This window comes from Arachis stenosperma, chromosome 3, assembly GCF_014773155.1.
Source record: "Arachis stenosperma cultivar V10309 chromosome 3, arast.V10309.gnm1.PFL2, whole genome shotgun sequence".
Taxonomy (NCBI): Eukaryota; Viridiplantae; Streptophyta; class Magnoliopsida; order Fabales; family Fabaceae; genus Arachis; species Arachis stenosperma.
In genome coordinates, this window is record NC_080379.1 from 153961973 (window position 1) to 153978270 (window position 16298).

Here is a 16298-nt window from a genome sequence, read left to right on the forward strand (position 1 = left end):
CGTCCCTGGCCTGTTTCGCAATGTGCGCGCGAGCGCCTTGTGCGCGTGCGCGTGCATGGCTGACTTTGCTTCTTTGACTTTTATGCTTCTCTCCACTTGTATGCTTCCTTCCTCGCTTCCTTTGATCCATGCCTAGCCTATTTCATCCTGAGATTACTAACAAACACATCAAGGCATCTTGTGGAATCAAAGAGGAAATAGAATTCATCAAAATAAGGCTTAAAAAGCATGTTTTTACACTTAAGCACAAATAAGGGAGAGATAACAAAATCATGCTAATTCCTAGGCTAAATGTGACAAAAGGCTATCAATATGCTCTAAATTCAATACAAAACAAACCGTCAAATTGGGGTTTGTCAGGTAGTAAATCAATTTTCCATTTCTTAAGAGATTTAATTGCTGCCAGAGTTTCCTTTTCATGAGTGGTATATCTCTGTTCTGTTGGAGTAAAAGTTCCTGAAATATACCTGCAAAGTAATTCCTTTGGGAGATATTTAGAATCTAGTGATTCTTTTTCTTGTTCCAAGCTTTTTATAGCTTTCTTAGCTTTTAGACATCCTGACCAGGTTATGTCTGAGGCATCTGTTTCTACTATTAAGTAGTCGTTTTCTTCTGAAATATAAAGTTCTGGAAGTTTTTCACATAATTCTTTAATTCTTTGAATTTGCATACTATCTTTTTCATCCCATTTCCATTCTTTTTTAGTACTTATTTTTGGAAATAAGCTTTTAGTGTATTCTGTTATATTCTTTAAAAATCATTGATCAGAAATATAATTTATACACCCTAAAAATCTTTGTAATTGTTTTCTATCTTCTATTTTATTAGGAAATAAATTTACTTTTTCTAGAACATTTGGTTGAAGTTTTAGCTTTCCTTGAGTGGATAGAATTAATCCAAGAAACTCTATTTCTTGTTTTGTTATTCTTGCTTTCTTTTTGCTGAGAACTAATCCTTTTTCTTTACATCTTTCTAAAACTATTAATAATTTTTGAAGATGATCTTCTTTATCCTGTTTTGTAAAAATTAGTATATCATCAATGTACACTAAAACAAATTCATTTAACTCCTTTAGATTTTCTTCCATAAATCTTTGATAAATACCTGGGGCTTGTTTTAATCCGAATGGTAATACATTCCATTCATAGAGCAACACACTTGTTGATTTTTTTGTTGGGCAAGTAAAAGCAGTTAATTTCTTTGTTTCTTCGTCTAAACAAAGTTGCCAATATCCTGATTTTGCATCAAGAGATGAAAACCAAGTTCCTCTTTTAATTTTTTCTAAAATAGAATCTTTTCTTGGAAGTTTATGAGCATCACCAATAGTTGCTTCATTCATTTTCTTATAGTTTATTACCATTCTTCGTTTTCCCCTTTTAATTTCATTATTGTTTTCAACGTAAAAAGCTGGAGCCGCATGAGGACTTTTACTTAATCTTATAATTCCTTTTTCCAAAAGATCTTTACATTCTAGTGAGAACTCTTCTCTATCTCTTGCGGAATAAGGAATTTTATTTGGAACATTTATCTCTTTTGTGGGATCTTTTAATTTAATACTTACTAATTCGTTATTTCTATTTTTAATATCTAAAGGATTTTCAGCACAAATTTCATCCAAAAGTTCCTTTATCTTTATTTCAAGTTTATTTTTTGGAATATTTATCTGAAAGTATAGATTTAAATAACATGTTTCTAATATAGAAAATATTTTAAATTTTAAGATCTTATCTATAGTAGTAGTTGGTATTTTTATGCGTTTTGATTTTTGATTTATTGAAGAATCGTGTGGAGCTTTTAAAACTATGTATGTTAATTCTTGAATGAATGGATGATATAGCTTTAAAAAGTTATTTCCTATGATAAAATCCATTTCAGAATCTAACATATATATAGATGGAACAATGAACCTATAATTTTGAATAAAAATTTCAACCATCTCTGCTTTTTGGTCAATTTTATGTATTAATTTGTCAGCTATTCTAACTCTTAATGGTTTCTTTAATTTTTTCCAATCAAGTTTTATATTTGAACTAGCAAAGCATTGTGTTGCTCCAGAATCTATGAAAGTATTTATAAATTTTTTTGTTATTTTTATAGTAATAAATGTAGCATTATTACTCAGTCTCTGAGTCTGTATCTGAGACATATTCAAAAATATAGTCTAAGTTATCATCAGATTCTTCTAATGGTTCCATGAAACAAGACTTAGCAATTTCTATTTGTTTAGTAAGATCCTTTTTATCCTTCTTTTTTGGACATTCATTTGCGTAGTGTCCTTCTTCTTGGCAATACCAACATTTACAATTTTCTTTTTTATTTGGGCAATAGTTATTTCTTTGTCTTTTGTTTTTATTGTTATTTTCTTTCCTAAAATATCTCTTTTTTCTCCAGTTTGGATAGTATTTTCTTCTTCTAAATTGATATTTTCTTTTTCTTTGAAAATTTTTATTAAGACCATATTTTTGAGATATCTCTTTATTATCCTGACAGCAAATTCTAATTATATTTGCAAATCTTTTTTGAGTTGCTTCTTGCATACAACGTTCTTTTATTTCCTCTCTTATTGCAGAGGTTGCTCCACCAAAATTATTTTCAATTGATCCTCTATTTATTTCTCTTATAAATCTTTCCATTATAAATTCATTAGCAGGATATGGAAGTTTTGTTATATACATACTGAGATAATGATTTTTATCTTCTTCTTTTAATTTGTAATAATGTATTCTATATTCACATATATAAGACTCCACATTACATAAATCATATATCTGAATATTAGCTAAATGGTTTTTTGCTTCTTGATATTCTTTATTATAGACTTCTTGTCTATGATCTATAATATTTTTTCCAAAAAATTCTTTATATAGAATCATCATTATATATAATATCTTATCATAAGCTGTTGTTTTTGTTTCTAATTCTTCTATTATTTGGTTTTCTATTGATGTCATATAATCTCTTATAGTTCCTTTAGTATGAAATCCTATGTAATTCCAAATGTCTCTTCCAGACAATTCACTAAGTTTTGGATTAGTAAAGGCTTCTAATAAGAAGGAATTCAACCAGTTTTCGAAAATTTCTTTTTCGTTCTTTTTGCAGTCTAAATCGAGCATTCTTTCTCCTTCCATTTCCTGGATTTTAGGAACGTATTTTGATGGTATTTTTTTATATTTTGAATCTTTATTTATAAATCCTTTTTTAAAAGCATAATTATCAAAACCTATTTCCCATTTAAATTGAGATTGATTATCTTTAGATGTTCCAGCTTCATTTTTTACTTGTATTGGAATTGCTGGTTCTTCGTCACTTGAATAATCTAGAATGTGTTCTTCATTTTCTATATTTTCAGCATTTACTAATTCTTCTTCTATTTGAAAACCATGTTCCATAATATTATTTTCTTGAGCCATTTTTAATTGTTTAAAAAGCATTATAACTTCTTCTAATTTTTCTTCAATATTCATAATTTCAATGGTGGTTTTACTTTTAAGTCTGTTATGTTGATTATATTTTGAAATTTTTCTTCTTTGGGATTCTCTTTTTCCTTATTTCTTTGAAATTTTATAGATACTAAAATTTCTTCAAGCATGTCTACTATAGAATTTAATTGTGGGTTAAAAGTATGATGAAGATGTGGGGAATCATTTCCATGGTAGCATTTTTTAGAAATTCCATGTGAAAAATAAGTTTTTCCAGGTTTTTGAAGTCCTTCAATAAAACTTATAGTAAAATAAAGATTTTGAGAAAAATCATTTTGTATTGATTTTAAGAATTCAGTGTCATTACAATTAACATTAGTTAAAATCATTAATTTTTGATCTATTAGTTTTGATAATTTAATTATTTCTTCTCTTAAATCTTCTAATTTACTTTTTTCCATTAGGTGACGCTTTTCTTTGTGAAGAGTTACGGTTTTAAGTTAAAAGTGTGGTTTTAGAATGTGTGGTTTAGATTTTGCCACATAAGCACATCTTTAAAACAACATCTTTACCATATATTTCATCTTTTCTTTATATTATAGTAGTATTTGTCCATTAATTGCTTAACACATGCAACTGTTCTTAGCAAAACTTAAAAAAAGTATAACCTTTTCATTTCCTTTAAGGAAGCCTTACGACAATAGTTGAATCATTTCGTATGATCTTATAAAAGATCAAATTGTAGAATAAACTACTAGTATCTTTTATTTTAATGTCGAATTATCGAACTTACTTTTTAAAATATATATCGATATGACTGTTATAAATCAATAGCTATAACTCGGTATCATGTGGAATAAATTGGCATTATGCGTTATAATTCGGTTCAACAGATTATGATTTAGAATAAAAACGTTCGACCTGATGTTGTAACCTACCAATTTATAATAACTGCTTTCCAATATACAGGTAATCGTTAGAAGCATAATCGACTTGTTCCACCCCACTTATAAAGGTATGATATTTTATCCTTAGAAGACACACACTGAGTACACAATACTAACTTAAGTATCGGAGCGCCTTTTGCAGGTATACCCTCCCTTGTTCACACCCTCCATGGCGTGATCTACCCCTGGACAAAGAGCTCAGACCCTCGAGACCTATAGCTCGGTGTTGATCACAACAACTCGGCATCGACTCTCAAGAACCGACTTACACCCAGGTTACTCATGCAAGAACAATTGGCGCCCACCGTGGGGTCGAGAAAATAAAATATTTTCTTATTTATCGGCCTCTGTATTGCCACGAGCATCTATGGCTGATGCGCCTCCACCTATGCCATCTGAACTTCTTCGGATGGTGATTGAGCTACAAGAAAGTCAACCAACGTATGGCGGAGGCAAACCAACGCATGACAGAAAAAAATCAAAGAATGACAAATCAAATTGCCGAATTAGCAAACGCTCATATTGAAAACAATAATGATTGTCGCGAACAACCAGAGGATAAAGAACACCAATCTGACCTTACACACGTTTCTAAAACTATCCGAGTTGAATACGCTCGGCCTCCGCGGAATGAAGGAGCTCGGCCTCCACAGAATGAGGATGGCCAGCCAGAAAACGAGGACACCGAGCCCGATAACTCCGCGAGACCTTTCATAGTCGAAGTAATGAATTTCGAGCTACCCAAAAAGTTTACCTTGCCACCGACCTTGACCCCCTACGATGGGCTAGGAGATCTGAAGAAATACCTCAAAAAATTCAAATCTATAATGATCGTGAACGATCCTTCTGATTCCATTTTATGTTGTTATTTTCCTTCTTATTTAGACGGCCTTGCACTTGATTGGTTTTGTTCTTTGCCTGCAGATTTTATCTCTCATTTTCGGGAACTAGCAAAGCTTTTCGAAGAATATTTTGCAGGATCTGCAATCTATTTACATGACTCGGGCTACCTGAATACAATCAAATAAGACCAGAACGAAAGCTTAAAGGACTACATGACTTGCTTTACAAGAGTCGCCATGAGCATACCAGATCTCCATCCCGAGGTGCATTTGCAAGCCATCAAGAGTGGACTCTGACCAGAAAAATTCCAAGAAGCAATTGCAGTAGCCAAACCAAAGACCTTAACCGAGTTCCGCGAAAAGGCAAAAGGGCAAATGGATATTGAAGAACTTCGACAAGCTCGGAATGTTGACAAACCCCAGTACAAAGATGAGGATAAAGCTCGGGGACAATAAGAAAAATTTCAAGCTAACCCCCTGTTATAAGTCATATACTCAGTTCAATACGAAGAGGGACAATATCATCAAAGAAATTCTCAACTCCAAGTTGATCAAACCTCTGCGAAAATCTGGCACCTATCAGGATGCAAAAAATGTCGACAAATCTAAATATTGCACGTTCCATCAGAAGCACGGCCACACCACTGACGAGTGTGTCATCGCCAAGGACCTCCTAAAGCGACTAGCTCAGCAAGGCCACTTAGACAAATATATCAATGGCCACATACAAAGGCGTACAATGCTTCCTGCTAACAATACATCGGCAGGACAACACTCTAGTTACAAAGATTGGACAACCTAAAGTCACCCCAATCAACCAAGAGGAGTTATTAACTATATTTCTGGGGATTTTACAGGTGGAGGAATATCAAACTCGGCAAGGAAGCGTTCATACCGAGACATGTTATCGGTTGAGGGGAATCTCGGCAACAACCAAGCACCCTCCCATTTTTCTCAATTGACTTTCCAGGACTCTGACTTCAACACCAGTACCACGAATCTAGATGACCCAGTTGTCATTTCAATTCAGCTAGGAGACCTTTTAGTACGAAAAATATTATTGGATCTAAGGAGCAGTGCCGACGTTCTTTTCTACTCTACCTTTTAGAAAATGAAACTAAGCAACAACATGATCCAACCTTCCACTGGGGATTCTCAGGGGAAAGAGTCTCAGTAATGGGGTCTATGTGATTATAAACTACACTGGGTGAGCATCCATTATCAAAAACATCAGACGATCAATATTTAATTGTCAATTGTTTTAGTCCATATAATTTAATCATTGGCCGACCTTTTTTAAACCAGTTCGGTGCTATAGTATCTACAATTCATCTTTGTGTTAAGTTTTCTGTGCAGAACGACCTCATTGTGACTATTCATAGTGACAATCGTGAAGCTCGCCAATGTTATAACATCAGTTTGAAAAAGCCCAACAGACCTATGGGTGCGCATGTTAACAACATTTGCAACTTGGCCGAACTCCTAGCCCTTGCCAATCTTGACCTGAGGGCCGAGGCTCTTGAAAGACCAACCCCAACAGAGGATTTACAAAGGGTTTATCTTAACAATGATTATAAAAAATCCACTTATGTAGGAACCACGCTTAGCTCGACAGAGAAAGCTTCATTTCAAAAGTTCCTACAACAACATGCCGATCTCTTTGCCTGGACTTCCGCTGACATGTTCGGCATTAGCCCATCAATAATTTCACACAAAATGGCATTAGATCCGTCATTCCAACCAATAGCATTGAAAAAGCGAAACCTCGGTCTCGAGAAGAGGTAGGCATTCTTAGAGGAAACCAAGAAACTGATCAAAATGCTGGTTTCATACAAGAAATCTGCTTCACAACATGGCTGGCAAACGTCGTCATGGTAAAAAACCATAACGGTAAATGGCGCATGTGTGTTGATTTCATGGATCTTAACAAAGCATGCCCAAAAGATTCATATCCCTTACCCTCTATTGACTGTTTAGTAGATAATGTTTCAGGTTATCAAACATTAAGCTTCATTGATGCATATTCTGGTTATAACCAGATTCTGATGCAATCATCCAATCAAAATAAAACAACATTTATTGTAGAATATGGAAATTACTGTTATAAAGTTACGCCATTTGGACTTAAGAATGCAGGTTGGTGCACGAAATTGCAATCACACTTTTGCAATCCTGCACAACTAACCAGCAAGTGCACTGGGTCGTCCAAGTAATACCTTACGTGAGTAAGGGTCGATCCCACGGAGATTGTCGGCTTGAAGCAAGCTATGGTTATCTTGTAAATCTTAGTCAGGATATCAGAAATTATCAGGATTGATTGTGAAAGGCAAAAGAACATGAAATAAGTACTTGTTACGCAGTAAAGGAGAATAGGTTGAGGTTTTGGAGATGCTCCATCTTCCGAATCTCTGCTTTCCTACTGTCTTCTTCATCAAACACGCAAAGCTCCTTCCATGGAAAGCTGTATGTAGGGTTTCACCGTTGTCAGTGGCTACCTCCCATCCTCTCAGTGGAAATGTTCAACGCACCCTGTCACGGCACGGCTATCCATCTGTCGGTTCTCGATCAGGCCGGAATAGAATCCATTGATTCTTTTGCGTCTGTCACTAACGCCCCGCCTTCAGGAGTTTGAAGCTCGTCACAGTCATTCAATCATTGAATCCTACTCAGAATACCACAGACAAGGTTTAGACCTTCCGGATTCTCTTGAATGCCGCCATCAGTTCTAGCTTATACCACGAAGATTCTGATTAAGGAATCCAAGAGATATCTACTCAATCTAAGGTAGAACGGAGGTGGTTGTCAGGCACACGTTCATAGTTGAGAACATGATGAGTGTCACGGATCATCACATTCATCCGGGTTAAGAACAAGTGATATCTTAGAATGGAAGCAAGTATGATTGAATAAGAATCAGTAGTAATTGCATTAATCCATCAAGACACAGCAGAGCTCCTCACCCCCAACCATGGGGTTTAGAGACTCATGCCGTGGAAGGTACACAAAGAAACGTGTAAAGTGTCATGAGGTACAGATACAATGTCAAAAGATCCTATTAATAGTAAACTAGTAACCTAGGGTGTACAGAAATGAGTAAATGACGTAAAAATCCACTTCTGGGTCCACTTAGTGTGTGCTTGGGCTGAGCAATGAAGCATTTTCGTGTAGAGACCTTTTCTGGAGTTAAACGCCAGCTTTCATGCCAGTTTGGGCGTTTAACTCCAAGTTTTATGCCAGTTCCAGCGTTAAACGCTGGAAATTCTAAGGCTGATTTGCCACGCCGGTTTGGGCCATCAAATCTCGGGCAAAGTATGGACTATTATTCATTGCTGGAAAGCCCAGGATGTCTACTTTCCAATGCCATTGAGAGCGCGCCAATTGGGCTTCTGTAGCTCCAGAAAATCCACTTCGAGTGCAGGGAGGTCAGAATCCAACAGCATCTGCAGTCCTTTTCAGTCTCTGAATCAGATTTTTGCTCAGGGCCCTCAATTTCAGCCAGAAAATACCTGAAATCACAGAAAAACACACAAACTCATAGTAAAGTCCAGAAAAGTGAATTTTAACTAAAAACTAATAAAAATATACTAAAAACTAACTAGATCATACTAAAAACATACTAAAAACAATGCCAAAAAGCGTACAAATTATCCGCTCATCACAACACCAAACTTAAATTGTTGCTTGTCCCCAAGCAACTGAAAATCAAAATAGGATAAAAAGAAGAGAATATACTACAGACTCAAAAATATCAAGGAAACTTAGCTCCAATTAGATGAGCGGGACTATTAGCTTTTTGCCTCCAAACAGTTTTGGCATCTCACTCTATCCTTTGAAGTTCAGAATGATTGGCATCTATAAGAACTCAGAACTCAGATAGTGTTATTGATTCTCCTAGTTAAGTATAATGATTCTTGAGCATAGCTAGTGTATGAGTCTTGGCTGTGGCCCAAAGCACTCTGTCTTCCAGTATTACCACCGGATACATACATGCCACAGACACATAATTGGGTGAACCTTTTTAGATTGTGACTCAGCTTTGCTAAAGTCCCCAATTAGAGGTGTCCAGGGTTCTTAAGCACACTCTTTTTGCCTTGGTTCACAACTTTATTATTTTTTTTCTTTCTTTTTCTTTTTCTTCTTCTAAATTTTTTTTTGAATCACTGCTTTTTCTTGCTTCAAGAATCAATTGATGATTTTTCAGATCCTCAATAACAGTTCTCCTTTTCCATCATTCTTTCAAGAGCCAACAATTTTAACATTCTTAAAACAACAATTTCAAGAGACATATGCACTGTTCAAGCATTCATTCAGAAAACAAAAAGTATTGTCACCACATCAAACTAATTCAACTAGTTTCAAGGATAAATTTCGAAATCCTGTACTTCTTGTTCTTTTGTGATTAAAGCATTTTTCATTTAAGAGAGGTGATGGATTCATAGGACATTCATAACTTTAAGGCATAATCTTTAAATTTTATTAATTATGAATTAAGAACAAGACTCAAAAATAGATATAAAATGAAACTAAAAAATTAGAAAACAAAAATTTAAACTAGGCTCCTAATGATAGAGGTTTTCACAGAGTTAGGACTCAACAACCTTGATTTTGAGAAGTGGATGCTCCCTCAGCTTGAGAGAAGAGCTTTTGGCGTTTCAACTCTTGGAGTTCACGCCCCTGCTTCTCTTGTTCCTTCAGCAATTTGCAGAGCATGCAGTTCTGATTCTGCTGTTCTTCCTTAAGTTGCTCCATAGTCTCTTGCAACTTGTTGATAGATGCTTCTAGGTTGGCTCAGTAGCCAATTTCAAGGAATTCAGGGAGGAACTCCTGCGCCCTCCTTTTGATAGAGTTGTCTTGCATTTGTCCTTCCATTGACTTCTTGGTGATTGGATGTTCAATGGGTATGAATTCATCTACTCCCATCTTCACCCCAGCCTCTTTACAGAGCAAGGAGATCAAGCTTGGGTAAGCTAGCTTGGCTTCAGTGGAATTCTTATTTGCAATTGTGTAGATCTCACAAGCAATCACATGATGAACCTCCACTTCTTTTCCAAGCATAATGCAATGAATCATCACTGCTCTCTTGATAGTGACCTCAGAACAGTTGCTAGTGGGCAATATGGAACGCCCAATAAAGTCTAGCCAACCTCTTGCAATTGGTTTGAGGTTTCCCCTCTTGAGTTGGTTTGGGACACCCTTTGAATTGGTTATCCACTTAGTTCCAGGGAGGCATATGTCCTCTAGAACTTGATCCAACCCTTTATCTGCTCTCACCATTCTCCTATTAAAGGAGTCAGGATCATCTTGCAGTTGAGGTAACTTGAAGATTTCTCTTATTTTGTCCAGATGGAAGTACATAACTTTCCCTCTGACCATGGTTCTGTAGGTATGGTAAGCGGTTCCAGTCATTCTCTGCTTATCTGTTAGCCACAGATTTGAGTAGAATTTCTGAACCATGTTCCTTCCAACCTTTATCTCAGGATTGGTTAGAACTTCCCATCCTCTGTTTCGAATTTGCTCTTGGATCCCCGGATATTCATCTTCTTTCAGATCAAACTTCACTTCCGGGATCACTGACCTCAGACCCATTATTTTGTGATAATGGTCTTCATGTTCTTTGGTTAAGAACTTCTCTTGATTCCAAAGATTCTTTGGATTATTCTCTTTCTTTCCTCTTAAATTGGTTTGTTTTCCCTTAGGAGCCATGATCTTGATGAATCTTGGCTTTAGTGATCACGGAAAAGCACACCAAACTTAGAGGTTTGCTTGTCCTCAAGCAAAAGAAAGGAAGGAGAAGAGAGAGGAGAGAGAAAATTCGAATGGTGTGTGGGAATGGTGAGGCCTAACGTGTTCTTATAAGGGGGGGAAGGAGATTTCGAAAAAATTGAGAAGAGATTTGAGAAGATATGGAGAGGATTTGAGAAAAGGGTGAGTTTTTGAATAAGATTTGGGATTGATTTGAGATAGATTTGAAGAGTGGTTTTGATTTTTGAAGATTTGAAAGTGAATGATGAAAGGTTGAAGTGTATTTATGTAGAAGAGTATGGGTAAGAAAAGGAAAGTTTAAAAAAATTTGATTGAAAAACGAAATCTTGGTCCCCCCCACCTTTCTGGCGTTAAACGCCCAGAATGGCATCCATTCTGGCGTTTAACGCCCATTTGATGCCCCTTTTGGGCGTTTAACGCCCAGCCAGGTGCCCTGGCTGGCGTTAAACGCCAGAATTCCTTTATCACTGGGCGTTTTGCTAAACGCCCAGGATGCTGCACACCTGGCGTTAAACGCCCAGAATGGTGCCCATTCTGGCGTTTAACGCCCAAAATGGCACCATTCCTGGCGTTAAACGCCCAGAATGGTACCCATTCTGGCGTTTAACGCCCAAAATGCCCCTTACTGGCGTTTTTTCGCCAGCAAGCTCTTTTTCTGCTTTTTGAGCTGAATCCTTCTGTAACTCTGTGAATTCCTTCATTTTTGATACTTGCCTCTGTAAAAACAAATCATATAACCTCCTAATGACTGGGTTGCCTCCCAGCAAGCGCTTCTTTACTGTCTTTAGCTGGACCTTTACTGAGACTCATTCAAGTCTCAGTTTTGAGCATTCCTGCTCAAAATTGCTTTCAAGATAATGCTTGATTCTCTGTCCATTAACAATGAACTTTTTGTCAGAATCAATATCCTAAAGCTCAACATATCCATATGGTGACACTCCTGTGATCACATACGGACCCCTCCACCGGGATTTGAGTTTTCCTGGAAACAATTTGAGCCTAGAGTTGAAGAGCAGAACTTTTTGTCCTGGCTCAAAGACTCTGGTTGACAACTTCTTGTCATGCCACTTCTTTGCTTTTTCCTTATAAATTTTTGCATTTTCAAAGGCATTGAGTCTGAACTCCTCTAGCTCATTTAACTGGAGCAGTCTTTTTTCACCAGCTAACTGAGCATCCATGTTTAGGAATCTGGTTGCCCAGTAGGCTTTATGCTCCAGTTCCACGGGCAGATGACAGGCCTTCCCATACACCAGTTGGTATGGAGAGGTTCCTATAGGAGTCTTGAATGCTGTTCTGTATGCCCGCAGAGCATCATCCAAGCTCTTTGCCCAATCCTTTCTTCGGGCTATCACAGTCCGTTCTAGGATTCTTTTTAGCTCTCTGTTAGAGACTTCAGCTTGCCCATTTGTCTGTGGATGATACGGAGTTGCCACTTTATGGCTAATTCCATATCTAACCATAGCAGAGTATAGCTGTCTATTGCAGAAATGAGTGCCCCCATCACTGATTAGTACTCTGGGAACACCAAACCTGCTGAAGATGTGTTTCTGGAGGAATTTCAGCACGGTCTTGGTATCATTAGTGGGTGTAGCAATTGCTTCTACCCACTTAGATACATAGTCCACTGCTACCAGAATGTAAGTGTTTGAGTATGATGGTGGGAATGGCCCCATGAAGTCAATTCCTCATACATCAAACAATTCTATCTCTAATATTCCTTGTTGAGGCATGGCATATCCGTGAGGCAGGTTACCAGCTCTTTGACAACTGTCACAGTTACGCACAAACTCTCGGGAATCTTTATAGAGAGTAGGCCAGTAGAAGCCACATTGGAGGACTTTAGTGGCTGTTCGCTCACTTCCAAAATGTCCTCCATACTGCGATCCATGGCAATGCCATAGGATCCTTTGTGCTTCTTCTCTGGGTACACATCTGCGGATCATTCCGTCTGCACATCTCTTAAAGAGATATGGCTCATCCCATAGGTAGTACTTGGCATCTGAAATTAATTTCTTTCTTTGCACTCTGCTGTACTCCTGGGGTATGAACCTCACAGCTTTATAGTTTGCAATGTCTGCAAACTATGGAGCTTCCTGAATGGCAAAGAGTTGCTCATCTGGGAAAGTCTCAGAGATCTCAGTAGAAGGGAGGGACGCCCCAGCTACTGGTTCTATTCGGGACAGATGATCAGCTACCTGGTTTTCTGTCCCTTTTCTGTCTCTTATTTCTATATCAAACTCTTGCAGAAGCAACACCCATCTTATAAGCCTGGGTTTTGAATCCTGCTTTGTGAGTAAGTATTTAAGAGCAGCATGGTCAGTGTACACAATCACTTTGGATCCCACTAGATAAGATCTAAACTTGTCAATGGCATAAACCACTGCAAGTAATTCTTTTTCTGTGGTTGTGTAATTCTTCTGTGCATCATTTAGAACACGGCTAGCATAATAAATGACATGCAAAAGTTTGTTATGCCTCTGTCCCAACACTGTACCAATGGCATGGTCACTGGCATCACACATTAATTCAAATGGCAATGTCCAATCTGGTGCAGAGATGACTGGTGCTGTGACCAGCTTAGCTTTCAGGGTCTCAAACGCCTGCTGACACTGTGTGTCAAACACAAATGGCGTGTCAGCAGCTAGCAGGTTACTTAAAGGTTTTGCAATTTTCGAAAAATCCTTGATAAACCTTCTATAGAATCCTGCATGCCCCAGAAAGCTTCTGATTGCCTTAACATTGGCAGGTGGTGGTAATTTTTCAATTACCTCTACCTTTGCCTTATCCACCTCTATTCCCCTGCTTGAAATTTTGTGTCCAAGGACAATTTCTTCAGTCACCATAAAGTGACATTTCTCCCAGTTTAAAACCAGGTTAGTCTCTTGGCACCTTTTCAGGACAAGTGAGAGGTGGTTAAGACAGGAGCTGAATGAGTCTCCATATACTGAGAAGTCATCCATGAAGACTTCCAGGAATTTCTCCACCATATCAGAGAAGATGGATAACATGCATCTCTGAAAGGTTGCAGGAGCATTACACAGACCAAAAGGCATCCTCCTGTAGGCAAACACGCCAGAAGGGCAAGTAAATGCTGTTTTCTCTTGGTCCTGAGGATCTACTGCAATTTGGTTGTAACCTGAATAGCCATCCAAAAAGCAGTAATAATCATGACCAGCTAGTCTTTCTAGCATTTGGTCTATGAATGGTAAAGGAAAATGATCCTTTCTGGTGGCTGTATTGAGCCTTCTGTAGTCAATACACATACGCCACCCTGTAACTGTTCTTGTAGGAACTAGTTCATTTTTTTCATTATGAACCACTGTCATGCCTCCCTTTTTGGGGACAACTTGGACAGTGCTCACCCAGGGGCTATCAGAAATAGGATAAATAATCCCAGCCTCTAGTAATTTAGTGACCTCTTTCTGCACCACCTCCTTCATGGCTGGATTTAGCCTCCTTTGTGGTTGGACCACTGGTTTGGCATTATCCTCCAACAGGATCTTGTGCATGCATCTAGCTGGGCTAATGCCCTTAAGGTCACTTATGGACCACCCAAGAGCCGTCTTGTGTGTCCTTAGCACTTGAATCAGTGCTTCCTCTTCCTGTGGATTTAAAGCAGAGCTTATAATCACTGGAAAAGTTTCACCCTCTCCCAGAAATGCATACTTCAAGGATGGTGGTAGTGGTTTGAGTTCAGGTTTGGGAGGTTTATCCTCCTCCTGAGGAATTTTCGAAAATTCCTTTGTTTCCTGTGGTTCTTCTTGATCAGGTTGAACATCCTTGAAGATGTCTTCAAGCTCTGATTCTAGGCTTTCAGTCATATTGATCTCTTCTACCAGAGAATCAATAATGTCAGCGCCCATGCAGTCATTTGGTGTGTCTGGATGCTGCATAGCTTTTACAGCATTCAACTTGAACTCATCCTCATTGACTCTCAGGGTTACTTCCCCTTTTTGTACATCAATGAGAGTTCGTCCAGTTGCTAGGAAAGGTCTTCCTAGAATGAGAGTTGCACTTTTGTGCTCCTCCATTTCCAGCACCACAAAGTCAGTTGGAAAGGCAAATGGCCCAACCTTGACAATCATATCCTCTATTATGCCTGATGGATGTTTAATGGAGCCATCAGCAAGTTGGAGGCATATCCTGGTTGGTTTGACTTCTCCAGTCAACCCAAGCTTTCTGATAGTGGATGCAGGTATTAGATTGATGCTTGCTCCAAGATCACATAGGGCTGTCTTGGTGCAGGCACCTTCTAATGTGCATGGTATCATAAAGCTTCCTGGATCTTGAAGCTTTTCTGGTAAGCTTTTCAGGATGACTGCACTGCATTCTTCAGTGAGAAATATTTTTTCAGTTTCTCTCCAATCCTTCTTATGACTTAAGATCTCTTTCATGAACTTAGCATAAGAAGGTATTTGCTCAAGTGTCTCTGCAAACGGAATCTTTATTTCAAGAGTCCTTAGATAGTCTGCAAAGCGGGCAAATTGCTTATCCTGTTCCGCTTTGCGGAGTTTCTGAAGATAAGGCATCTTGGCTTGATATTCTTCAACCTTAGATGCTGCAGGCTTATTCCTTACAGAAGTGGTTGAAGAAGCCTTTTTAGAGGGATCACTGTCAGCACTCTCAGGTGTCTGATCCTCCCTTGGCGTCTGAACGCCAGGAATGGGTGAAGATTAGGCATTAAACTCCAACTTCTCTCCCTTTTCTGGCGTTTGAACGCCAGAACTGGGCAAGGAATGGGCGTTTAACACCAGCTTTCCTTCCCCTTCTGGCGTTTGAACGCCACTAGCATTCCTCTCTGGGCTCTTACTGTCCTCAGAGGGATTTTGAACAGGGGTTTGGTTATCCTCTGTCAATTGTTCCTTATTTGACTTTTTGCTCTTTTGAGTGGTGTTGTTCAGTGTCTTCCCACTCCTCAGTTGAACTGCTTGACACTCTCCTGTTATTTGTTTAGATATCTGCTGTTTTGCTTGATTCAATTGCAGTTCTATGTTCTTGTTAGCAACTTTAGTTTCATGGAGCATTTCTTTAAATTCTGCTAACTGTTCTGTCATCAGGAGTAATTGTTGATTAAGCTCAATCATCTGTTCTTGAGGATTAGGATCAGTGACTACTGCCATGACTTCCTCTTTTGGAGAGAACTCATTGCTAGAGTATAAGTATTGGTTTCTAGCAACAGTGTCTATAAGCTCTTGAGCTTCTTCAATTGTCTTCCTCATGTGTATAGATCCACCAGCTGAGTGGTCTAAAGACATCTGAGCTTTTTCTGTAAGCCCATAGTAGAAGATGTCTAACTGTACCCACTCTGAAAACATTTCAGAGGGGCA